The following is a 25670-nucleotide window of genomic DNA, read 5'->3' as shown; positions in this document are numbered from 1 at the left end:
GAGGAGCCACGCTGAGGGGGAGGCAAGCAGAGGACAATGCAGGATAGGAGGAGGAGGGCAGCAGCATGTGGCCCGCAGAAGTCAGGACTAGAAGGAAAGCTGCTGAAATAGAACCAGAGCGAGAGTCCCATTAGTCCTCCCATCTTGGACAACGTGGTCATTTCCTTCAAATCTCCCCATTCTCAGGGACAGAAAAAAATGGTAACGACAATGATAATAGTAGCTAATAACTGATACTGATCTCACCTTGCAGGAACTGTTCTAAATGCTTTATACTTACTAACCCATGTTGTCTTCACAATATTATTTATTTATTTACAACCCGCAGTTGCAGCATATGGAAGTTTCTGGGCTAGGGATTGAATTGGAGTTGCAGCTGAGGCTTATGCAACAGCCATGGCGACACCAGATCTGAGCTGCATCTGTGACCTAAGCCACAGCTTGCAGCAACGCCAGATCCTTAGCCCACTCACCGAGCAAGGCCAGGGATGGAACCCATGTCCTTACTGAGACAATGCCGGGTCCTTAACATGCTGAGCCGTAACTGGAATTCTTCTCAATAATTTAAATGTGTGTGTCCTATTTTTGCCACTCCCATTTTACAGATAAAGAAATGGAGGCTCAGAAACTTGCTGAAGGTCACCCTACCAGTAAGTGGTAGACAAGAAATCATGAGTCCTGGGGAGTTCCCGTCATGGCGCAGTGGTTAACGAATCCGACTAGGAACCATGAGGTTGCGGGTTTAATCCCTGCCCTTGCTCAGTGGGTTAATGATCCGGCATTGCCGTGAGCTGTGGTGTAGGTTGCAGATGCGGCTCGGATCCCGCGTTGCTATGGCTCTGGTGTAGGCCGGTGGCTACAGCTCCAATTCAACCCCTAGCCTGGGAACCTCCATATGCCGCAGGAGCAGCCCAAGAAATGGCAAAAAGACAAAAAAAAAAAAAAAAAAAAAGAAATCATGAGTCCAGGTAGGCAGTTCCAGGGCTTGGTCTTCTAACCACCATAGTCTCTGGTGACCCTCAAATGTTGATCTCCAAGAAGAGCTTGTTTCCGCCGACTGCAGCCTCTCTGGGAAGACTACATGCTAGAACACTGAGGTCCTATCTTTGTGCTCCTCCAAGGCCATCTAGAACTGCTCAGGGATAAAATTGAGTGAGGGCCTGGGAATGGGCGAAGGAAGGAAGGAATGGGTAGCCCCTTATGCAGACCTGCTGGTCCTCCTTCCCCATCTCTAGCAAATGGCACCTCCTTGCAACCACTCTAGGGACAAAGGAGCCCATGAATTTCCTTGTGCTTCCTCTGCCCTCACTCCCTGTGTCACCCAGACTCGCTCTTCTGGCCTCCTAATGCTATCACGTTCTCCCCTGGCAGGGACCACAGCACCCACTTTCAGGTCCCTTCAGTCTTCTCTAGGGCCCCTGCAGCAGCTTCTAATGGATTAGGAATTAGACCAGTGTCTAACCCAGTGCTTCCCACACTTGTTAAAGCAGAGACTGCTCGGCCTCTGCCCCAATTCGGATTCACTTGTCCTGTGAATTTGCCTTCCCAACAGGTTCTCAGGTGCTGATGATACTGCTATTTGGGGGTTGGTTGCACTTGGGGGACCACTGTGCTAACCTGCTCTCTACACAGCCTCCAGAGAAATCATCTCAAACTGGGGAACTCCCATGCTTTGAACCCACCATGGATCCCCATTGCCCTCAGAAGAAAGTCCAAACTGTTTAGCATGGGCAGTAGCCTACTCACTTCTGCAGCCTCATCCTGCCTTTCGGGTTATTAGACTGCTTCAGTGCAGCACTGTTCCTGGCACTGCCCTCCCTCCACCCCCAACTGCTGTTTTCCCCTATTTTTCACAGCACAAGGAACACATCCATGACATCTATTGTTCTTGTTGGGTTGGAACTGATATCCGCAGTTGGAACTGGTGGTGTCAGGGTCCGAATCGTCCTTTAGGTTACAGCCCTGACATTCGCCTCGCATGGTCTGGCTGTAGCTATTACTCCCAGAGGCAGCATTTGCCCCTTGGTTCTCCACTCCCCCTTGCCCAGGCCCTTTTCTCTTTGAATCTGACCTCTTCATACGTGCACGTGGTGGAGGGGGGGCATCTGAGACAGATGAAATGCCAGCTTTGCGGTGGGCAGCTTCCTTCAGGGGATGCCTGCTAATGATGCTATTGATCCAACAAGCCAGCTTGGCTGGCCAGGATCCTTGTCCCTGCAGCCTGCATCCTATCCCCTTCCAGGGGGAAACTCCCTGCTAATTGCCCAAGTGATTATTACTGTCACTGTCTCATGTGCTCTTTTGGTGCCAAACCAATGGGAGAAGGAGTCGCAGAGCCGAGAGAGGAGACTCACGGTGCTTTTGAAGACACTGCAGTTGCAGTGTTGTTCTTCTCTTGAAATCCAGGTAAATTTTGTACACTTTGGAACAGATCTGAAGTTCCCAAAGAAACCTGGATGACTTCACTAATTAAATTCCTCCCTCCTCCTCCACGCCAGTGGGCGAGTCCTTGCATTTCCCCAGAGGCTCCTGTTCCTCTTCCACAGAATAAGAACTTTGGAGTAATGAACACTAAGGACTTGTCCTTAAAAGTCCTGAAGCCTGTCACTATGGGAGTTTTGCCTGTTCCTAATTAACCCTGACCTTGTTCTCTCTGTAGCCTCAGGCTAAGCCTGCGCCTTGAGCAGGATGCACTAGAGCTGGGTAAGAGGGAGAGGCATTTGCTTTTAGGAAAATCAATTTGGATTCAGCAAATATTTGTTGAGCTCCTACTATACGTCCATTTCCTGGGGTAGAGTCACCCTCAGATACCCAGATTCTTCCTTAAAGTCTATCTTGCACCAAGATGGCCACATAAATTAGAAAATAAATAAAACAATGAGATAACGGAGTTTCTGTCATGGCTCAGTGGTTAACGAATCTGACTAGGAACTGTGAGGTTGCCAGTTCGATCCCTGGCCTTGCTCAGTGGGTTAAAGATCTGGCATTGCCGTGAGTTGTGGTGTAGGTCGCAGATGCAGCTCGGATCCCTATATGCTGTGGGTCTGGCATAGGCCAGCAGCTACAGCTCTGATTAGACCCCTAGCCTGGGAACCTTCATATGCCGTGGGTGAGGCCCTAGAAGAGACAAACAAACAAACAAACAAAAACAATGAGATAACGACATTCTATTTATCTTCAAGACCCCCCCCTTAACTAGTTGCTTTTCCTGTCATATGTTAATAGAATTTGCATTTTTGATTTGTTTTTGAGGGGCCTTTGGTTTTCTTTGACCCCACAATTTAAAAACTTGCTTTTAGATTAAAGACATGTCACAAGGTAGTCTCTTACTTAAATATCTTAATAGGATTCAGGGAAGTGGCCCAAATTACAGAAAATTCTAGAATCCACCTACGGAGGCTCCCCTCAGTCTTGTTGTAAAGCCAGCTGCATGTACGATTTTCTGATGCAAGAGCAGAAGCTCCCTGGGGACAGGGACAAGATCCTACACTTTTCAGTGGCTCATTGCTGGGCAGAGGGTCAAAGCTCACTAAAGTCCTCTTCAATGTGGGGGGGGGTCCCTCTTCTCCACCCAAAGCATCTCATGGAGCATAGAACAGCAAAGCAATCAGGTGCCACTGTAAATGAAGTAAAAGCCAAACAAAAACAGGCCAGACAGAAAAGTCTCCCTAAACCTTCCATCACCTGCCCTGTTCCCCACCCACTTCTCAGAATCTAAGGGCCCTGATTTCCTTCTTCCCCCCATTCTATATGGCAGCCTTGCTGGGCACTCCCCGCCATGGGTTTGATGGGGGCAGCTGCTCCGTGCTGTCTGCCCCGACGCTGAGTGTCAGACATATGTTTGTTGTGTCTACTCTTAAATGGTAAACACTTAGGGTTTGAAGAAAGTCCATAGCTTGGAATTCTTGTTTTCAACTTTTGGATTCCAATGAAAGTCAACTACGAGCATTCAGGAGTGAGTTGTTCAGTAGAATTTAACCTGAACGAGAGCTTTTGGGACTGTTTATTCTCTGCCTATTCAACATTCCTCTGCTTCATCAGAGGAGCCTCTTCACACCTTCCCTATTATCACGCACAGTGTGGTCCAGCTGGGGTAAAGGAAAAAGTGGGCTCATAGGAAAGATGGTGTTGAGCATGTACCAGTGTGTGGTACACAGTAGGTGCTTAGCACATGTTCGTTCTCCTGGGTATTCTCCTAATGTATGATCTTTCTATAGAGTTTCTGAAGCAGAGGTTCTAACCCTAGTTCATGAGCATGAATGGAAGAGAACTGAGCCGTCATTTCCACTGTTTTTATCAGAAACTTAGGATGTCTTACCATACCTGATGTGAGTAACAAACCACAGTACTATCAGGAGCACCTGTAACTTTCTCATTAGAAATACTTTCCTATTCTGTTACAATTGTGGCAGATATCCTGAACTATCATTTATGTTTCCTTACTACTTCAATTAGGCCCACCATTTATTATTTAAGGCTTCAAAAAAAAAAAAAAAAGCACATACATCACTTAATCTCAAATTTGTGGTTTGTAATGTTTTGGTAACTGCATTTTCTATAATTGGTTTCTTTTGTGAGCTTATGCACTTTAGTTTATGCACCTAAGAACCTTGTTCTGAGAAGGGCTCCATAGGCTTCGCCAGACGGCCTTAATCTCAGCACAAAGATTAAGGCTTTCTTTTCTGAAGAACTTCTTCTCTTTATATGGCTTATATTTCTCGTTCTAGCCCTTCTTTTTAAATGTTGCTCAGGATACTTAAATACATCTTTCTCTCTCTCTGTCTCCCCCCACCCTCTCCCTTGGGTAAAAATAAAAAGTTTTAGGGAAGAGAGAAAACTGTCCATTATGTAAGACGTCAACATCTTGGTGAAATCTGAGAAATATTTATTGCATGCATTTTTTTTTTTGTTTCGAACGTATTTGTAATCAAATGGTAAATTCCAATTCTGCAACATGCTTCACTTTTTTAAAACCACTGAAATATCATGTATCATCTTAGCTTGAGGCACCCTCACCCCTTAACATGGTTAATGATTATGTTGCTGTTTATTTGTCCTGAATTATAGCTGACTCGTCTCTGCCTTGGAAATTAGGTAAGGACACCATCTTTGGTATACATTTGGCTGCCTTTAGGCTCTTCTATTCTTGGTTTATATGTAGTTTTGTTTCTTGCATATTTACCACTTTCAATAATGCTTTCATCAGACTTGGGGGAGAACTGTTGTGGGAAGTTTGAATCCATAACAGCTTAATTGGAAGGATCATTAATTTTTTGGATACACTGTCTAATCTCCTCTCTCAGATAGCCAGGCTCCAGGGCTCTGATATTATGGGAATTTAGGTCAGTCATTGGCGTGGGGGAAGGAAAAAGAGCATCTTTTTTCCTGACTATACTGCATGGAACTTAGGGGTAGGGTGGAAGGCAGCATTTCAGGGAGATGTCAAATCAGATCAAAACCAGACAAACCACTGGTTTGAACAATCAATCCCCAAGAAGCTGGACTTAGAGGGAGCAGGGGTGGAAAAATCATATACTTTTGAATCCAAAAATTTTCACTTAAATCCATTCACTCATTTAGGGATCCCAAGAAGGTCAAACTTAATGAAGCTCAATTTTCCCATCTATAAAAACAGAGTCATGCGAAAACCCATCTTTTGGTGTTGGTTTTGTGGATCAAATGGGATCATATACGTACAAGTATAGTGTGATGTTCTTTTATTAATAACTATTAACCGATTTGTTGATATATCGGTAAATGTGATGGGTGTTTGGATGAAATGTTACAAACTAATTAAATAATCCTCTCGTCCATGAAGACTTCTAAATCCCTTTGAGTTATTAGTTGCTCTTTGTCTTCTGTGTCCTCAGAATGTTTCGTTCATGTCACCGTAGTAGCCGTGTCACACTGTGTTGTTACTTCTGGCCCGTATATCTCTCTCTCGATACCAGACTCTGAGCTTAGTGTATTCCATTCACCTCTCTACCCCTGCACCCAGCACCATACCTGGCACATAAAAGGTCCTCACTGAGAGAAGGAATAATGAGGCAAAGTAAAGATGCAGCAGTTTACAACCTGGCAGAGGAAAGACGCTGTGCCCAAATACCACTTTAGGTAGGTTGAAGATACTTAGACTGATGGCATTGAGTAGCTGAGCAAGGAGAGGCAGATTAGGGTGTAGGGAGAGTTCAGGGAAGACTTCCTGGGAGAGGCAGAATTTGAGCCGCACCTCATGCGTTATTTGCATATCAGCTGTGCTATAATAAATGGATATAAAGTTTGCATATATTTTCATAAGGGCCTCAAAATTCATCTCAAGCCAGTGTGCGTGATGTTCAATGTGCATGACTTTGCCTGATTAAATGAGTCCCAAAAGAGAACTGTTGAAATTGCTACATGGTATTAAGAGACAACACATATTCTGGAAGAGCTCTTTGTTTCACAAATCCAATCACTGAAAAGCCAGCTCTGTCAATTTGACATGAGAACACCCCACCCCCTAGCAAACTCTATTAGTTAGGGTAAAGGCTAAGGTGCTGTCACAAAGACAGCCAGAAATACAATGCCATAAGGAAGATAAGTCTACTGTACTTGCATGGAATGTTTCCAAGGTGAGCAGTTGAGGCTGGGGTGCTTCTTGGCATCACATGGCCATTCGTGGACCCAGGTTCCTTTCTCTCATGTTATTGCTCTGCATTGCCTAGGGCTTTGTCCTCATCTGCATGGTCCCTCTGTGATGGGATAGGAAACAGAGGATCGGCAGGGCAAGTGGCTTGGAGATGGTACAGAAGTTCCACATGCCATTGCCATTGACATCCTATTACTCTAAACTTTGTCATATGCTCAGTAGACAGAGCTACCTGTACGAGAACCTAGGAAATGTAGTCCTAGCCTTGCAAGACTAAGTCTTAATATCCCAGCTTAAGTCCTATTCCTAAAGACGAAGGAAGAAATGGATTCTGGTGGGTAGTCATCAGTGTTTGCCCAAAGAGGACTGTGTACAAAACCATCAACCATTTACAAGCATATCCAGTGAATTTTGGCAAACACTGAATCATTCTATTACTATAGGCTAAAGAAATACATATACTCCCAATTGTCCGGAATCCACAGGGTGGTAGAGTTTTCTATGGCTTCACTAATCCAATTATAAGTGGAATGGTTTAGTTTTGGTCTCTCTGGACCCATCCAGAACTTCTTCCTTTTTCTTCCCTCTTTTCCCACACACTCTCCTGCCATTTTCATATACTGCTGCTTTCTTTAAGCTCCTGACTTCTCCCAGTGTCTTGCCTTAAATGTATGTTGTTAGTCAGCCCCTCCTCCATCTGTTCCCGTTGCTGGGAAGGGGCTTCACATCTCACCATGAGAAGAAGGAAGAGGAAAGAGATCCCCACCAAGGCCTGGCTTCAGGGCAGAGGGTCTCTAAGACATTTCACCCTTTGCACCAAGAGATTCAACTCCTGCTGTGCAGTTTACTTAAAGAGTTTGTGAATCTTTCTCCTCTCTAAGCTACAAAGTACTGTCCGCACTTACAAACATAGTCACTAGGGGCACAGAGAGAAGGTGATGGAAAGAGGGGTGAAAAGCCCACTCCACAACCACAATGGAAAGAATTGATCAAGGAATGAATGAGGGAGTTGAGTCAATGGAATTTTTGCCCTGCCTCCAGTTCTCCATTGTGCAGGGGTATAGGAGGTTGCAAGTCAGATGTGGTCCTTTCAGTCTAGTGCTGAAGACAGCCCCTGAATCAACCATTCTGAGGGGGCAGAATTTTACCAGGGTAGATATACAAGGGGCTTTGACACTTGGAAGGGGTGACCTAAGTTAGCATGTGAGGTGAGGACAGGCTTATCTTTTAAAGTAAGGTTTAGGCTGTGATTTAAATAACATGGAAGAATTAACTAGACGAGGAGTGAGTGGGTGAGTGCAGTGGAGGATGGGCAGGGAAGAAGACAATTCTAGGACCAGAGAAAAGCATCATGAGAATCCTAATGCAGGAGAGACAGTGTGGCCCCCCAATGGAACCAAGAGATGTTCACTGTGGCTGGAGAGCAGAAAATGATGCGGTGAGGGCAGAATGATGCCCTGGCCAAATAATTCTTTCCAGGGAGTTTGAACTGATTCTGAGGGCGGGAGGATACGATGGAAGAATTTTAAGTAGTTAAGTGATATGAATAGATTTGCACTTTAAAAGAAATCCATCTGGAATCAGAGTGGGGAAGAAATTGGTAGAAGGAAGGGAAAAGGGCAAAGCAGAGGCCAAGGCTGTAAACTCAGAGTGAGAGGATGGCAGTGAGGGGGGTATGGAGAGAATGGGGGGAGGTTCAAGGGTCCTCAGGTTCCATCCAGAGGCTACATCAGAAGATAGGGAGATGAAAGAGGGATTTTCCCAGGGGTTTGAATTGTGGATACGTGGGGTCTTAAGACCTCAAGCTCTAGGCTGCACTGTCCCTCTCAACCAGCAGCTGGGAGAACATATTCTTCTTGTGACAACTGGTAGCAATGGTTGTTACAGATGAATAAATTGACCCTCTGAAGGGTTAAATAATTAGCTCAACATTGAATAGTTGGAGCTGGCTGATCAGGACTCAAGCTGAGGCAGAAGAACTCATAAAGCCTGCATCCTTCTCCTTCACAGCAGTGTCTAAGGAGAAGCCCTGGGACCGTGCTGCTTTTGAGTTTGCTACACAGGTATCCTCCTCTCACCGTGAGGACCAAAGAGTTATGCTCAAGGGCTTTGTGGTTCGTTCTTTCTGAGTTACAAGCACAGTTATCTCTTACAGACTTAGTTTCTGGAGGTAGCAGAGGAGGAGTGATGGAAAGGGGAGAGATGTGCCCACCCCACCAAAATGGAAACTCGTCTCCTGGGGTTTAGAGAGTGGACGGGACCCAGCAAAGAAAAATCATGAGTTAAAGAAATTTAGCAAGAGAGATGAGAGGGGGAGAAATCTACCCCTGAGGCTAGAGAACCATCAGCCCTCCCATTCCCACTGCCCACCGTGATCCGACCACAGAATAGAAAGAACAAGACTATGAAACTACACAGTTCAGGATGTGAATCTGGCTTCTACTTATTATGGCTCTGAAGTTTTCAGACATTTATATAAATTTTCTGAGCCTCAATGTCTTCATCTGTAAAATAGGGATAACAATACCCATATTCAGAATTTTGAGGTAACTTGACAAAGAACATGTATGGAAAGAACTGGTTGAGGCAACGGGGGCACTGGGTTTCCACATTTCCAAGGTGATCATTTAATTTATCATCCAATGGGGACACTTGTGAGAGTGAAAGGAGATGCTATTATAATAATACTGGGACAACAGGTGAAAACTGTAACTGTCCCAGCAAACTGGGACCTATAGGTAGCCTGGGACAGATAGGCACCTACTCTTACCAGAAGCCACTCAAATCACTGCTACACCTGTTTTGCCTGGGCCCAGATTTCTGCTCTGGGGCTGTCAGAACTCTTCATTCCTTCAGGTCATTCACTTATCCACTCATTCAGCAAAATAAATTCAGGTCCAGTGGTAAGTGCAAAGGAGGCAGCACCTATCAAGACCCAGTGCATGCTACTTCTTCTGGAGGAACTCAAAGTTCAATGGGGAAGACAGGCAGTGACATCACACTGGGATTATTGTGATTTAGGGACGATGGCAGTGTGTCTGGGGGTGGACTGTAGATGCATGGAATTCAGAGTTGGAAGAAACTCTTGAGGTTGAGTGTATTTCCTTCATTTTATAAGCAAGGATACTGAGAGCCAGAGAGGCAAGCCAACTCTGTTGAAGTCATCCAGATAATTAGGGCTCCCAAGGGAGACTAGAGCCCCCAATTTTATCCTGATGCAGGATAGCCAGGATACCAGTGACACAACAGGACACAGGTGGCACAACAGCTTTGACCAACCACACTTCCGCCCTGGGCCCTGCCCACTACGTCCCCCGTCGTGTTGTCTACCTGTTGCTCTGGACCATCCCTTCTCCTCTATTTCCCACCTCTCTTCACATTCCTCTCTTCCGTGAATTTGATTGGATGCTATGGGGGAGGCAGACAGGAGCAAAGAGCTTCTAGCCTTTAGGGGAGATGGATAAATAAATACATGAAAAAAAGCAGAAAGAAGAAACCGTTCACTGGCAATATGAACAATGTGTACTGGTAGTTTAAGGTTATTAATTCTGGTGGAGGGACTGGAGATGACTTCTACTGGAAAGTGACATTGAAACTGAGCCAAGACACTTACTAGAAACTTTTTCCATAGATGGGAAAATGGAAAGACAGGTCAAGACCAGCATGAATGAAAGCACGGAGAATGAAAACACATTTCATATTTATGTGATTATTGGTGTGTGGTGGGGACAGGCAGGCAGACCCATTAGGTTTGAGGAACAATGAAGTAACTAGATGGCAGAGGGTCTGAAATGTCTTTTGGAGGGGGCATTTCTTAAATAACGTATCTGAGTTTCAGATAACGACAACAATGTAGTAATGCTAATACTACTACTACTAATTCAGTGCTTGCTACAGGCCAGGCCTGCAGGTGATCATAGTTGTTTACATTTAGAGCTCATGACAAATATTTAAGTTGGAAGTTATCATTTTGCAGATGAGGCAATCTAGGCGCACAGAGATTACCTGTTCATCTAAGTTTGCATTGATGGCAAATGACAGGCCCAAGGGCTATTAGGTTTTGGACCTCTTTGCAGTAAGCAGACACTTCAGAGAAATGTGGAGTGAGATGTGGAAGTGGCCTTTGTCACCAAAATGACCTGTGTCTGAATCTTGCTGATACTACCTTCTAACCGTGTAATTATGAATTTGTCATCTAGCCTTTCTAAGCTTTAGTTTCCCCCCCTCTCTTAGAGAGCATAGTCACCATGTGTATTCCAGGAGTGGTATGAAAAGGATTTAACAGCTGGCTGGCATGGCACAGCCTAGTCAGGATAGATGCCACCTCAAAACAATCAGGGTGGCCATTCTGAGGACCAGCTCTGCCCACTTCATTAGGCTGTTGTGAAAAATGGAGTGAGATTGTGCTTGTAAATCATTTAGAACAGCGCTTAGCACATTGTAATCACTCAATAAATCTTGGCGAATCAGAGAGTTTAGGGTAGAACCAGAATAGAATTTAAAAAGGAGAGGTCAGGTGGAAGAGCCGACATGGGGTAGATTCTAAAGGGACCGACATTTGGGAAACAGCCCCACATGATGACAAGAAGTCAGGATTATGGTGCAACAGATCTAGGTGTAAATTTCTTCTTCCTGCTTGATGACTAATTTGTGATGTGACCTTAGGCGTATTATTTATCCTCTTTGAGCTGGTCCTCATATGTAAACAAGATTAAAAAAGAGAGAGAGAGAGAGAACAGCTTCCTATAGAGTGAATCTAAAGACCATGTGCTATGGACTGAATGTTTGTGTACCCTCAAAATGCGTATGTTAAGATCTTAACCCCTAATTTGATAGTATTAGGAGGTGGGGTTTGGGGGAGGCAATTAGATCATAAATATGGCATCCTCAAGAGTGGGATTGTAAGAGACAGAAGATGGATCTCTCTCAAGCTTTCTCTCTCTTCCCTTTTCACTTTCTCTGTTCTCTACCACATGAGGATATGTTGAGAAGACGACATCTGCAAACCAGGAAGAGGGCACCCATCATATACCATGTCAGTCAGCATCCTGATCTTGAACTTCCCAAGCTCCAGAACTGTGAGAGATAAATGTCTGTTGTTTAAGCTACCCAGTCTGTGGTAATTTATTACAGTAGCTTGAGCTAAGATACCATGTTGATGATACTGACGAAAGACCAGCCTTCATGGGTTCACACATATTCATAAAAAATGACTTCTTTCACTGTGGAGTAACTTACTACTTATTTACAAGGGGGTTTGATTTGATTGGGATCTTCATTTTCTCTTCCCCACCATGTCTGGTGGGAAGATATTTCTTCACAGACGGAAACTTGAAATGGACCTTGAAAATATCTTGGTGTATCGTAGTAAAGTAGACCATTGTGATAGGAAATATATTTTTCCTTAGTTTATTGTGCCCAAGATGGTGGGTGTTCCGTTGGTATTTTCTGTGTGTTGTAAATCAACACACGTGACAAGCTTAGGCCCGGGGAATGCATATGGTGGCTACTGATTTGTTTGTTGCCTGAAATGGTGCAGAGAAGAACGAAGGTCACTTGGTGGCATTAGCTTGTGCTGCTTCTTTTTTCCAACGCTCCTGGTTGCCTAGCAATGTGTGTATGCTTGACTCCCAGGATGGTTAAAACTAGAGGAGACAGATGATTCTAGTGCAGGAGGAAAGGGGATGTAGGCAGCTGATCTTGGCTGAGTGGGAGCCTTGACGTGAGAGAGATTTCAGGCTGAGTCCAGGCTCTGAAGAGTATGTGTCCGTGGGCAAGTAGCTGTATGTATCTGAGTAACCGAGAGTAAACGTGGCGTGCAATGGGCAGTGGAGGGGTGAAAAGACTCGAGCAGTATTGGAAGAAATATGGTCCCTCAAGGGACCAAGAGTACTGCCTACATCTCAACATCATGTTTCAGCATCCCAGAGAAGATGTCTGAACAGGCTTCATCAGCTAGAATTTGAAACTGAGTTTTTCAGGCTCCAAAGCTGAAGGTCTAGGTTTCCTTTTCTGAACTTTTGTATGCTTTATCCTTTTGGCATGTTTATTCATGAATTCCCTTACTGGGAATGCCTTCAACTTTGCATGTCCAAACCTTACCACTCTTTCAAAACTACCTCAAATACTACTTCATCAAAAAAATTTTTTTTCTCTCTTTAAACACTTTATTTTTTTTTGCTAGATTATACATATTGGCTCCCCTGCTAAACTGCAAACTTCCAGGTAAGCTCACCTCTGTATCTTCCATAGTACTTAGGATGGGATAATGCTCATGATAGATGTTTTATTCCTGTTTGTTGGATTGCTGAATGTTTGCAGAAAGAATGGCTATTTGTTGAAAGGATTCAGGAAGCAAAGCCACAGCATAAGACAGTAACTTGGAAGACATTGAAGATCTGAAAGTAGGTTTAAGATACTGCCTGTTGAAGTATTGGTCATTAAGACTTCTTAGACTTCTCATTCTTGTAATGTTTTAAGGGGGAGATCATGCTCCTGCATATTGATTCTGTTGGCTTTAATACTGTTTTTGTCACTGCCAAGGCCAAGTGGATTTCCATTATATTTATTTCCTAATAACAAGGCCTTGTTTTGTTATTGGCTTTTTACTGTGGTGATCAGAAACTCTCTCTACTTTGAATAAATTGAAATGAAGCAGGCAGGAAAGAAGAGCAGTGCCAGTTTAAGAAATATTTGCTGTGATTCTCTTAAGCTTTTTTGGGGGTTTTGTTTTGTTTTGTTATAATACAAGCAAAATGATTAGAATTCTTAGTTAAAGCAAAGGCCAGAATTAAGAGTAAAAGAAAGCAAATTTGAATTGAAAAACCAAGGTGAGAGGAATATTGAAAGTGAAAGGAAAACCCAAAGAGACGCTGTGTTGTGTGGTGTGTATATTGACAATAATAGATTCAAGCTGCATCACTTGGGGGCAGTCATTAAGTCATGACTTTATTGAATAAAAGCAGTTTTGTTTTTTGCAGATATTCTCCTGCTTTTTTTGTACATACAGATTCCTAAAAACATGTAACCTAACCTCAGGTATGTGAAAGATATAGACATTCATGTTAGGGTGGGAGCTCCATTGGAGAGAGCCTAGAACTCTATAAAATCCCACATACATCTTCACTTTTAGTCACAATCTTCAACGACATATTATTCATGATATTTTTTATGTTAAAATTTCATTTCTTTCTCTTTATAATTAATTGCATGTCTGGTTGACCCAAACCAAGTTCATTAAACATTGAATTGAAGTGAAGCTTTGCTGTTTTAGGGCGCTGGAAGATTTCCATCTTAATTTTGATTGCAACATGTTTATGAGGCTTATGCTTGCTATCGCTTGTGTCAAGACTTTTATTTTTCCAATTTATCCTCATTCTTATAAAATAACGAGGACAAAATATAATGAAGCAGTAGTTTTGTTTGAAACAAACAATGGAACTCTCTTCCATTGTTTGCAGGATCTCTAGGATCCTAGAATCTTCCCAGGATCCTAGTCTGTAAAACATATAAAAACAGTACAGTCTTGATTAGAATTGGGAAAAGGACACAGGGATCTCAGAGGCACCTCTACGAGCTCCCTAGAGCCCTGCTTAGTGATCTTTGCAATACCGTATTCATATTTATGCATTAAACACTATTGCATGCCCCAGATGGCGACATTATTAGAAAGAACTTAGGAAGTACTACTATTAAATAGTTCAAAGTGCTCATTTGTCAGCTCATAGAGGAAAGTTTTTCTCGGATATAGCAAAGGCAGTTTATGATGTCAGTATGTGGTCTGTAAAAATGCAGGTTGTCTGAAAGTAGAAGTCTGGGGAATGGATGACTGCATTTCCCTGGTCAGAACCATCTGTCTGTGTACACTCCTGGGACAGCTCTGTCCTCTTCCTTTCTTTGACAGGTGTCCTTATCCTTCTACTCACCGGTTCTTGGCTCTGCAGTAACTTTTCTCTGCCCTGTTCTCTCTGGCACTAAGCTACTTCATAGATATGGAATTTAAAAATTGAGACAGATCTTTGAAGGATTTCAAGTTCTTAAGGCCTGTATAGTATGTGGCCAGTTAGACTTTCTTCACCAACCCCGCACCAGTTGTTCCATTGGAATTGCTGTGATGTCAGGTGTTTCCCTAAGTCTTTGCTCATTTGGAAAATCAGTCCTGTGTTCACATCCATTCACTCTTGTACTCAACACACATTTGCTGAATTCCTGACACAGGTGAACACTGTGCTAAATGTCGTGGGCCCTCTTCCTCTTTCAAATGTCTATGCAAATAGGACTCCCTCTGTGAGCTTTTCCGGCCTTCATCACATAAAATTAGGGCTCCTGGCCCTGGGCTGGTGCTTTGTACATAACTATATGTGGACATTTATTATAAGTTACAATGAAGCTGTTTACAGGGTTGTCTCTCCTGCTTGTTCCTGACCTCCTTAAGAACAGGCACTTACCTTAATCATTTTTGTCTCACTTAACACAGTGTGATTTGCACATATCAGGTCATGTACATATGGAAGGAAGGAAGGGGGCCTGTGTGGGGTAGACACACCCTAAGGTGGCCTCCAACGTATATCCCTCCCCAAAGTGTAGGGGAAATCTGTGATTTGCTTCTAGACAACAGAAGATGGTAAAAGGGATGTGATCATCACTTTCATAATTGCCCTGTGTTACATGAGACTCTACATGGATGGAGTGAGAGACACTTCTGTTGGCTTTGAAAAAGTAATTGGCAATTTGCAGGAGGGACTGTGGCCGGGTTCACGTGGCAAGGAACCGAGGGTGGACTTTTGGAGCTAAGATTGGTTCCTGGCTAAAAGCAAGCAAGAAACCATGGGCCCAAGTCACAAACCTGCAGGGAAATGAAATGTGACAATAACCTAAACAGGCTTGGAAGTGGAGTCTTCCCTAGTCAAGCCTCCAGATAAGAATGCAGCTCAGCAGATGTCCTTTTTGTTTGTTTATTTGCTTGTCACTTGCAAGGTTTATTCACTTTGAGAGGAAGAAAACCATTTGGGTTTTTCACACGGCTGCAGATGACTCTCTCTGATAGCCCCCAGCCCATGTCTTGACTGGAGCTCGATGAGACCCTAAGTGGAGGACCGTGATTATCCATGCCTGGCGGACTCCTAACGGAAACGGTGAGATAATGAATGGACATTGTTTGAAGTGGCGAAGTTTGAGGTCATCCATTATACACCCTCAGAGAGGATGTTCAGCAGGACTTTCTCCTGTGGCTGCAGAAGAGGCAACCAGTGTCCAGAGTAGGGAGCAAAGCGGCAGTATTTTCCTCTGTCTAAAGACTGGGTCACTTTGCTGTACAGCAGAACTTGACAGAACATTGTAAATCAGCTACCATAGAAAAATTAAAAATCTTAAAAATAAATAAATAAAGAGAGCTGCCAACATTCCCCAAAGGTGAGCAAGAGAGACTGTCACCTGTACCCCTCTTTTGTTCGTCACCCAATCTCTAAAGGAGACGACTGGGGAGGAAAAAAGGAAGAGACTCTTTGGGGCTTCTTGTGTTGATGAAAGTGTTCAGGCAAGAGTTGACTGGCTCATCCCTCTCCCCTTGGAGTCAAGTGATAAGAGCTACTAGAGAAGCCCTTGGAAGAGAGGGACCAGCCACGAGAAGCAGTGATCATCTTAGCCCTTAGTTACACCTGCACTTAGGTAGTGGATCTGCCTCTTGAGTAGAGGAAGAAGGAATGGAAGTGAATTGGCAAAGCTTAGGAAAGGCTGGCACCTGGGCTCATCACTTGGTTTGCCCAGAATTGGGAGTGTCCTGGAGGTTAAGAGGGTGCAGCAGGACATACTTGAACTGATCAACTCAGGCTATTTACTCGGTAGGGAGACTGAAACACCAGCAGGAGCTGAGTGGGAGACTGAAGAGGCCAACCCATATTTCCCACCGAAGGGATCTATACTTTGGGGAGCCTTCACAGGGCCCTGGAGGAAGCCAGGTAGGAGAGTCAGCCTGTAGATGCCCACCATCAAGGGCATCAGTGGTCCAGAGCGGTGAAGGTAGAGAGGATTCAAACACATCTAATTAAGGAAGGAGACCTCTGCCCCTTTCGCATTCCTATCATTTCTTCTCTATCCCCAACCAGTGAGGAGCTAGGAGCCTATCTTGAGGGAGAAGGGAGGGAGGAAGTGAATAATTAGACTAAACACCTTCCCACTCAAATCCTCTCAAACCCCGTGGTGAGTCCATGAGATAGAAGAGGTTAACTTGGTGTCAGAGATGAAACTGATGTTTTTAAAATAGAAAGGACTTTTTTTTTAAAGGGCCACAGGTGCGGCATATGAAGGTTCCCAGGCTAAGGATTGAATCAGAAGTTGCAGCTACAGCAATGTGGGGTCCAAGCTGCATATGCCACCTACACCATAGCTCATGGCAACACGGGATCCTTAACCCACCGAGCGAGGCCAGGAAAGGAACCTATGTCCTTATGGATACTAGTCAGATTTGATTCCATTGAGCCACAACAGGGACTCCCAGAAAGGACTTTTAATTACTGGAAGTATCCATGATGTTATGTATTCTGTCCAAGTTTCATCAAAGGATAGGAGAGAGGGATTTAAAACAATATGCCTGAAAGCAGAGCTTGAGAAAGAGAATGATTGTTCCACGTGTGTGTCTTTCCAATGAGTCAAGATTCCCTAATACACTGAGGTTTGCTTTCAACGAGTTCGCAGGTGACTTGGGGAGCTATAATAAAGTCAGAAATAACTTAACATATACCAGAGAGGATGAGATGAATGTGCCATATCAAGCATTCTGGGAATTTAGAGGATAGATGGACTTTCTTCATTGGCAGACAAAAGAAGGCATCACATGTGGTTCATAAATTCTCTTTGATGTCATTGCAACAATGATGATATGTGTTTGAAAGCAGAAAGTTCTCCATGGCTAACATCCCAGAATTATAAAAGATGTTGGACTATCTTTGTTTCATTTATTTTCTATATTGATGGATTTTTGCAGGATTGGACTATGCACAATTGGCTGAGTATCAAGCTGAAAATCCCGAGTTATGCTCTAGCTATTCTTCCATTGTTGAGAAATGGCCATTTAAAGCAATAGCTTAAACTGTCTTTTCTCTTTCCTTGTCCTCTCGAATGTAACCTTATCGAAGATGGAAGAGGCAGAAATGTTGTATGTTCTGGCTATGATAGTAATTCAAAATAGTAATGAACTTGATCCTTTTCTTATAGCTGTGTTTTAATGCTAGGTCGTAGAAAATAAGAAAATATGAGTCCAAGTATGATAGAAAGTTGTGTTGTCAAAGCTATTCGAATTTATTTAACACAACCTAACTGAAGAAGTGATAGTGAAAATTGGGGGGGGGTGGATTTTCAAGTTCTTCAGGACTTGACTGTTGGATGTGGGGGTCGGTAAGCGAGAAGAAGGGATGGGGAAGATACTAAAATTCTGCCTTGGGCATCTGGGTATAATTACAGAATCAGAGAATACTGGAGAAAGAACGAAACTTAGGAGGAAAGTGTTGCATTCATTTTAAAATTCCTTGTAACGGTTTATTGAAATCATGAAAGACATGTTCTATGAGCTTAGTGGCTGTCTCCCAAGGTTATGGTCATTGAAATGGGGATGGTTTAGTCTTGGTGGATTTTTCTGCTTGTCAAATTGAATATAAAACTACCACAGAATGTGCAAAGGCAAAATAGGCATTGGTGTGGGCACATTCATGCAGCATTTATTTAAAAATATTCATTGTGTGCTGACTGTGTGTCAAGCACTGTTCTGGTGCTGAGAACCGTCTGGTGAAGCAATGGGCAAAGTTCTTTTCCTAATGGAGCTCACGTTGGCCTGTCAGTGACCATAAACAAATGAACAAGCAGAAATATGAGGCTGAGCTCTGTTCTATGCAGAGCTTAGAAGGTCCATTGTGCTAGAGAGTGATAGGGGCTATTTGGAATTGGATGTTGTGGTCATTGCTTCTGCTTGTCTTTTAACACCCACTCCTTCCCCATTCCTGGGCTGCCTCCTTGTCTTGCTGGCACAACTTCAATTTTCCTTGGGTGCTTACCCTCTGGTCATCTTAGGAAATGTGACCCTTCTCCAGACCCCCTCCTAAATATCAGTCATGGTTGTTGCTTCTTTCCTACCAGTGATTAGTTTTGATAAAGCAGAGCCTGGTCAATGGGATCTGACCTGCTAAAGACGGCAGAGTAAACATTTGGGAAGGATCCGGGTCTTTGATGAAGTCTTAATTCTCAGGTCAGGGATTGAACCTGAGCCACAGCAGTGACCAGAGCCACAGCAGTGACCAGATCCGGCAACACTGGCTCCTTAACCCGCTAAGCCACCAGACAACTCTTGTTGGGTCTTCTTTGTTACTGTGCTAAAGGCATCCTAACTGGCATGCTGAGAAGGTGACATTCAAGCTGACATATGAATGGCATGAAGGAGCTGAGTTATGTAAAGAGCTGGGGGAAGAGCTTTTCAGACAATGGGAGCAGTAAATACAGATGCCCAAATGTGGAAGCAAAAAGCATGAGGAAATGAGAGCAGGCCACGGGTGATGTGATGAGTTATGGGAACATCAGTGGTGAGGAGGTCAGAGGGGTAGACCCTGCCAACCTACATAAGGAGCTGGGGTTTTTTGTTTTTGTTTTTGTGGTAAAATAGAGTAGCTTGGGTTTTCATCTAAACACAGTGGAAGTTATTGGAGAAGTTGGTCCATTTCTTTCATTTTTTTCATCCCCTAAACCTGGCACAGAATTGAACTAAATTTTAGTTTACAGGTTTTCAGTTTGATCAAAATAATTCCAACAATAGAAAGATCATTTGAAAGTGAATACTTTTCTCTAACGCTCTAGCGTAAAGAGATAACCTTCTCCTTGACAACAGGCAAAGGGGTTTCTCACAATTCTTTTATCAGAAACAACTTCAGAAACTAAGTTTACAGGTAAAGAAAGTCAGCAGCACACGCAAAACTGCAAAGATGACGACTCTTAATTAGCTGCATCAAATGACTCTTGGCATTCCTAATTTTCACCTTTTTGTAACAATTCAATTCATTCCAAGGTTTTACCAGAGTAGACAGGCATGAAATGAATTCTCCACGGTAGGTTACCAATGGCAAAGAAATTGCAAGCTTTGAAATGGCTGGAAGAAATCACGTGAGCACTGGCTCTTGCTTTTCCCTAAACTCTGTGAATTCTGTCAACATTAATTCTGAAAAATATGTAGGCTGCCTTATTTGGGAGAAACGAACAGTTTTATTTTCTCTAAGCCTTATCTGGATTCTGTCTTTTCCCTCAGTCCTACTCTCATGACAAGGGCAGTCTCTAGTGGGCATGCAGTGGAGTGGATGAGAACCACGAATGGGGACACCTAGTTGGGTCCAGATGATGATGTTGGGGGCTTCCCTTGACTGTTTGTTCTCTGGGAATTAGTGTGGTGGGGCAGCCGTAATCAATGTAATGAGCTTTCTCCTCTCTCATACTGTAGTATGCGCCATGTGCCAGCCACGTGTTACTATTTAGACTCTCCTGAAGAGTCCATACAATTTCCTCCAATTGGTCTTTATTTTTTTTAATTTTTTTTTATTTTCCCACTGTACAGCAAGGGGGTCAGGTTATCCTTACATGTATACATTACAATTACATTTTTCCCCCACCCTTTCTTCTGTTGCAACATGAGTATCTAGACATAGTTCTCAATACTATTCAGCAGGATCTCCTTGTAAATCTATTCTAAGTTGTGTCTGATAAGCCCAAGCTCCCGATCCCTCCCACTCCCCCCGCTCCCATCAGGCAGCCACAAGTCCCTTCTCCAAGTCCATGATTTTCTTTTCTGAGGAGATGTTCATTTGTGCTGGATATTAGATTCCAGTTATAAGTGATATCATATGGTATTTGTCTTTGTCTTTCTGGCTCATTTCACTCAGTATGAGATTCTCTAGTTCCATCCATGTTGCTGCAAATGGCATTATGTCATTCTTTTTTATGGCTGAGTAGTATTCCATTGTGTATATATACCACGTCTTCCGAATCCAATCATCTGTCGATGGATGTCTGGGTTGTTTCCATGTCCTGGCTATTGTGAATAGAATGGGAGAAAATAGTTTCAAATGATGCAACTGACAAGGGCTTAATCTCTAGAATATATAAACAACTTATACAACCCAACAGCAAAAAAACCAATCAATCAATGGAAAAATGGGCAAAAGACCTGAATAGACATTTCTCCAAAGAAGATATACAGATGGCCAACAAACACATGAAAAAATGCTCAACATCGCTGATTATAAGAGAAATGCAAATCAAAACTACCGTGAGATACCACCTCACACCAGTCAGAATGGCCATCATTAATAAATCCACAAATAACAAGTGCTGGAGGGGCTGTGGAGAAAAGGGAACCCTCCTGCACTGTTGGTGGGAATGTAAACTGGTACAGCCACTATGGAGAACAGTTTGGAGATACCTTAGAAATCTATACATAGAACTTCCATATGACCCCGCAATCCCACTCTTGGGCATCTATCCAATTGGTCTTTAAAAACACACCATGCCCTCCTCTTGGAATGTCCTTACTCCACTTCTCTTTTAAAACCCAGAGCTTCTCTGTGAAGCTTTCTGTGTTGAGTATAAAGCTTGTGTGCCTTCTCAAATTCCCTTGACTAACCCCCTCCTTTTTTTGGCCCTGCCCTACGGGCATGTTGGGCCAGAGATTCAACCTGCGTCACAGCTGCAAACCAAGCCACAGACGTGAAAACACCAGATCCTTAACCTGCTGTGCCACCAGAGAATTCCCATCCCCCCTTTTAAAAATGCTGCTCAACACCGTCTGGATAATGCCTTCCCCTCCTTTGCCAGTATCCTTATGAACTCCCTGAGCTGATTGGAATTTGAAAGGAAGCCCTGAATCTACCTTTCCTTCAGGCCTCACATGCCAAGCCTGTAAGGACTTTTGAGTGTGAGACTTCAGAGTCCCACTTTGGGATGTGGGTTTTGGGTCCATGATTGGGCACTGAGGGCATGGAGGATGTAATGTAAATTGTGGAGGAATCAACTCACTGTGGGATGACCTCTCACCAGTGGAAGTCAGGGGATAAGGGAGAGGAGCCAGGTTGATACATTCCAGCTCCTTTTGGCCTTTCTTGGGTTGTTCAGAAATGTAGTTTCCTCTTTGCTAATTTTTCAGAGAAATCTTTCTGGAGGCTGAGTAAATATGCCTTGAAGTATCATCTGTGTCTCTTTGCTGCACATTGTAAAGTGGTAGCTGCTGCATTGCATTGTGTTGTTTGTTATCTTTCCTAACTGCATTTCCCCCTTTTCCCCAACCCATACTCCCCTTGGCTTTCATATCTTATATAAAGTGGCAACACTTCAATTCTTGTCTTGGGAACTTCTTGAATGATTCTCACTGGGCTTTGTCCATACCTCTACTGGGGACATAAAGCTCTCTCAACCCATCTCCTCTTACCAACTCTTAGATTGTCCAGTGCTTCCCATTTCTTCTGTAAACCACTCTGAATGCTCATGACCAGTAGACTCCTTGCTGTAGTCTCATGTGCACTTCCACTTCCACCTGAATTGTGTGCTTATCCAGAGTCACTTATATTTTCTCCCGTTTTGTGTACACAGTGTTCCCTTGTTACTATAATCATATAATGTAATTAAATGCTACATAAGCCAATACATTATGTATGTGCAAATAATAAAGAGAGTTGTTTCTATGAAAATCTAGTTGAATAATTTAGATTAAAGGGAAAACTGCTTTAAAAGGAACCACAGTCAAATTAGACATGGTAAAGTAATTATAAAATTTTGGGGGGAAAATTGTGACATCTAAAATTTTTGGGAAAAATTGTAATCATACAGCTTTCTAAGTGCATTTAAATTCCAGCTCTACTTTAAGTAAACCATTTAATGATCAGAGTCGATATATTATTAGAGTAGTTTATGCAAGAAAGAATACACATAATGCCAATTCATCAACTAATAGTTACAGAAAAGGTCTTGGTTCTACATCAGAAGATTGGTAACACTGAAAGCTTCACAGCAACTGATGGATGATATAAATGTAGGACTGAGTCATGGTACCCAGGCAGTGGGCCCTGGAGGGCACAAATTACCTACCGATCAATCTGCTGCTCAAAAACGTGTAGAGGAGTTAAAGTCACTTATCAGTAGGAAAACTTTAATTAGGGGATAATGGATAACTCTCCATTAAAGTTGAAACAGTTCTAACTTACATTTTCCAGAAAACCATGGGGCAAAGGGTAAAGCAGGAGCTATGATTATACACAAAATCCAAGCACAGATTCTCAGGAGCTGCTGGGAGCAGTGCAGGTGGAATTCCAAATTTTGACTTTTCATTATTGGCAAAAGAAAGGGCCTCTGAAATTGAAGAGATATAAATTGTTTGTTTTTACAAGATAAGTACTCTTCACAAAAATCAGCGTAGACAGATTCTGAATTATTCTAAAATTGATTTTTTTCCTGTGAATATACACATTCTGTGAAGAAACACTTGAAGAAAATAGACATCTAAAAAGCCTATGCTTTATCAATGTTTTTAAAATTATGGGTTTTGACTCTTGGTGGGTCATGAAATAAAGTTACTGAGTTCTGGAAAAGGATTTGAAACATAAAGTGAAGTAGAATAAAACAACAGAAAATATCAGTGTGCATTGTATGTTGTTTAAGGTATTTCATGAAAATTTGTCTCATTATATGTGTGTATATGTGTGGCATGTGTGTGTATGTGAGATAAAATTTCTAACTGTGATGTACAATTTCTCTTACCTTATATTTCTGGTCAAAACTTTGAAGGCCTTTGGTCTAATGTAATGCTTCTTCATGTTTTAGTTATGAATAATATAAAGAAGTAATATAAAGCCAGGTTTTCACAACATAATGCATCTTCTTTGTTTCAAGCTACAGATCCTGGGATTATAAAAAGTCTGAAAGATAATTTTGGAGTTTCATTTCAGAAAAAAAGGAAGACACATATATATGTATATGTAGGTTACATATAATCATTAAAAATCATTGACATTAAAGGAAATTTTCCTTTCCATTTAGCGGGTGTGAAATTCTCAGTTGGCTATTTACTAAATCTCAGAGAAGAGAAAAATGTTGCCTGAGCTTGACAACACTGGAAAAATTCTGAACTACAAGAGAATAATTAAGAATACCGTGTAGTAAAAGCCCCCAGACAAAGTGAAGGTTCCAATGATTTACAGAAAGAAGATTATTTAGCAATGATATTTAACGATTCCTACTTATTGCAATATATACTTAGTGTCAGGGATGAAATCCTTCTGGTCATGACAGAAATAGACAAATTAAACAATGGAGGAGACAGGGAAAAGGAAGTATGATATCAACTCAAATCTTCTCATCATGCAGAAGCCACAGTTGTACTTCGTTCTATTGAATTGGTGGTCAACTATGTTATAATGTATAAAACATGCACATGCTTCAAAAACATGTTTCTAGAGCTGTGTTCCTTCTTCAGCTGTGTTCCTTCTTTGAAACACCTTCCGAATATTGGTTATATTAAGTGAAGGAATAGTTACATATTTTAAATTAAAGAAATATATATAGTTTTAGATGTATCATTTTATGATACTCTGCTTTAACTGACGTTCCACTTGTGGGAACAATACTGGTCTTGATGGTTTGCATAAGAAGGCTTCTACTGTTGCTATCACCATCTATTGCCAGTGTTTGTTTTTCTGTCTTTCATGCCAGGACCTAGTTTGGATTCAGACCTCCTGGGTGAGACCCTAGCTTGTCTACCACCACTAGAGAGGCTCTGGATATGCAATTCAGTCTCTCTGAGCTTGAGTTCTCCCATTGGAAGAATGAGGCTGGGATATTACTTGATTTTATTAGATTGAAGCTCAGATAATGTATGTGACGCCCTAAGTGTAGGATCAGGTGGACAGTAAATATTCAACAATGATAGTTTTCTCTACTCTGATGTCTTCAATTTACTATAATATGATTGCTATTGTCTTTTATAATTTCAAAACAGTTTTCCAGGATAAATTTTAGATTGCCTGCCATGGCAATCATTTCCATTGCTCCCCAAATCTTTAGGAGTTTTCTCAGAATAGCAACAGTTAAAATGCTAATGACAGCTTATATTTTGATGGCATTTGATAACTTAACTTTGATGTACGTGGTATAATGGGCTTCATTTTCTGGGTTTCATAGTTCAGGATCACAAGGCTCCGAGAGGTTAATTTATCCACTCCAGGTCACCCAGATCATGGATGGGAGAAGAGGAGGGACCGAAGCTCTCCTGGCACCGTGCCCAGTTCTTTCCAGCCCTTTCTGTCACGTATGCAGTGCTCTGCATGAGCCAACGTGGATCGCACAGCATGTGAAGCAGCCTTCCCGGAGAACTCGGAAACCGGTCCAGCTTGGAGGAATCTCATTAGCACTTTTCAAAGCTTTACCCCGACTGCATTTTAAGTTGTATAATTTTTCTGGATCTGGATCTCGAATGAATGCTGGTTATTGGCAAGCACTGCATCTCATTCGGGGAAAGCGTTCCTCATCACATGATTCAAACTGTATCCAAAGACTAGAGAAGAGGAAACACAAAAACGCTTCAAATGAAAGGCATTTAGAGAGTCTCCTGCTACTTGACTTATAAAAATAATGGCAATGATTCATAAAGGTCGCTGTCTAATTCCTTCAAGACCCAAGAATTCGTGCATCTGGACCTCCTGGTTGTTCTCTGTTCAGTTTCTCCACGAAGCCCCTTGCCTCTGTTTTGCCACAGCTAAAATAAATTACCAGGCTTCTCTTGTCCATATACATGACAATTTGAGGCTTTAAAACAATGTACATTAAAAAAAAAAAAAAAAGGATTTCGGCAGCTTGGAAATTTGCAATGTTAGTAATGCTTGGTACTTTTTATCTTGATATATATATTTTAATCACATCTACACTGTTGGCTGGGGTCAAGTCATTCTGCATTTTTTGCTGGGTTATTTGCTTTTCTCAGCCTTCCTAGATTTAGAAAGCTTAATTTTATTCCTTTCTCCATTTTGTT

At 42.5% G+C, this 25670-nt stretch overlaps 1 long non-coding RNA gene across 10 annotated transcripts in view; it reads left to right on the top strand.

The window, feature by feature from the left end:
* LOC100739688 (uncharacterized) overlaps nt 1-25430 on the top strand; it is a 187429-nt gene extending 161999 nt beyond the window's left edge. For 2 of the 10 annotated variants that reach the window (XR_014813663.1, XR_014813646.1), the window contains one exon: nt 24867-25430. This is a non-coding gene — a long non-coding RNA (uncharacterized LOC100739688). Of the gene's footprint in view, nt 1-4215; nt 4329-4962; nt 5095-12812; nt 12854-13608; nt 16032-24823 lie in introns of those variants that run through there. The other 8 variants (XR_014813681.1, XR_014813683.1, XR_014813680.1 and 5 more) reach the window with 8 other exon arrangements.
* The last annotated feature ends 240 nt before the right edge of the window (nt 25431-25670 follow it).

The sequence above is a fragment of the Sus scrofa genome, chromosome 8, assembly GCF_054392235.1.
Source record: "Sus scrofa isolate SSC_HxYL_T2T_F1_AM1 chromosome 8, Sscrofa_HxYL_maternal_Yorkshire_Landrace_v2.0, whole genome shotgun sequence".
In the NCBI taxonomy this organism is placed as follows: domain Eukaryota; kingdom Metazoa; phylum Chordata; class Mammalia; order Artiodactyla; family Suidae; genus Sus; species Sus scrofa.
Note: the sequence above shows the minus strand (reverse complement) of the source record. Positions and strands in the feature narration are given on the sequence as shown.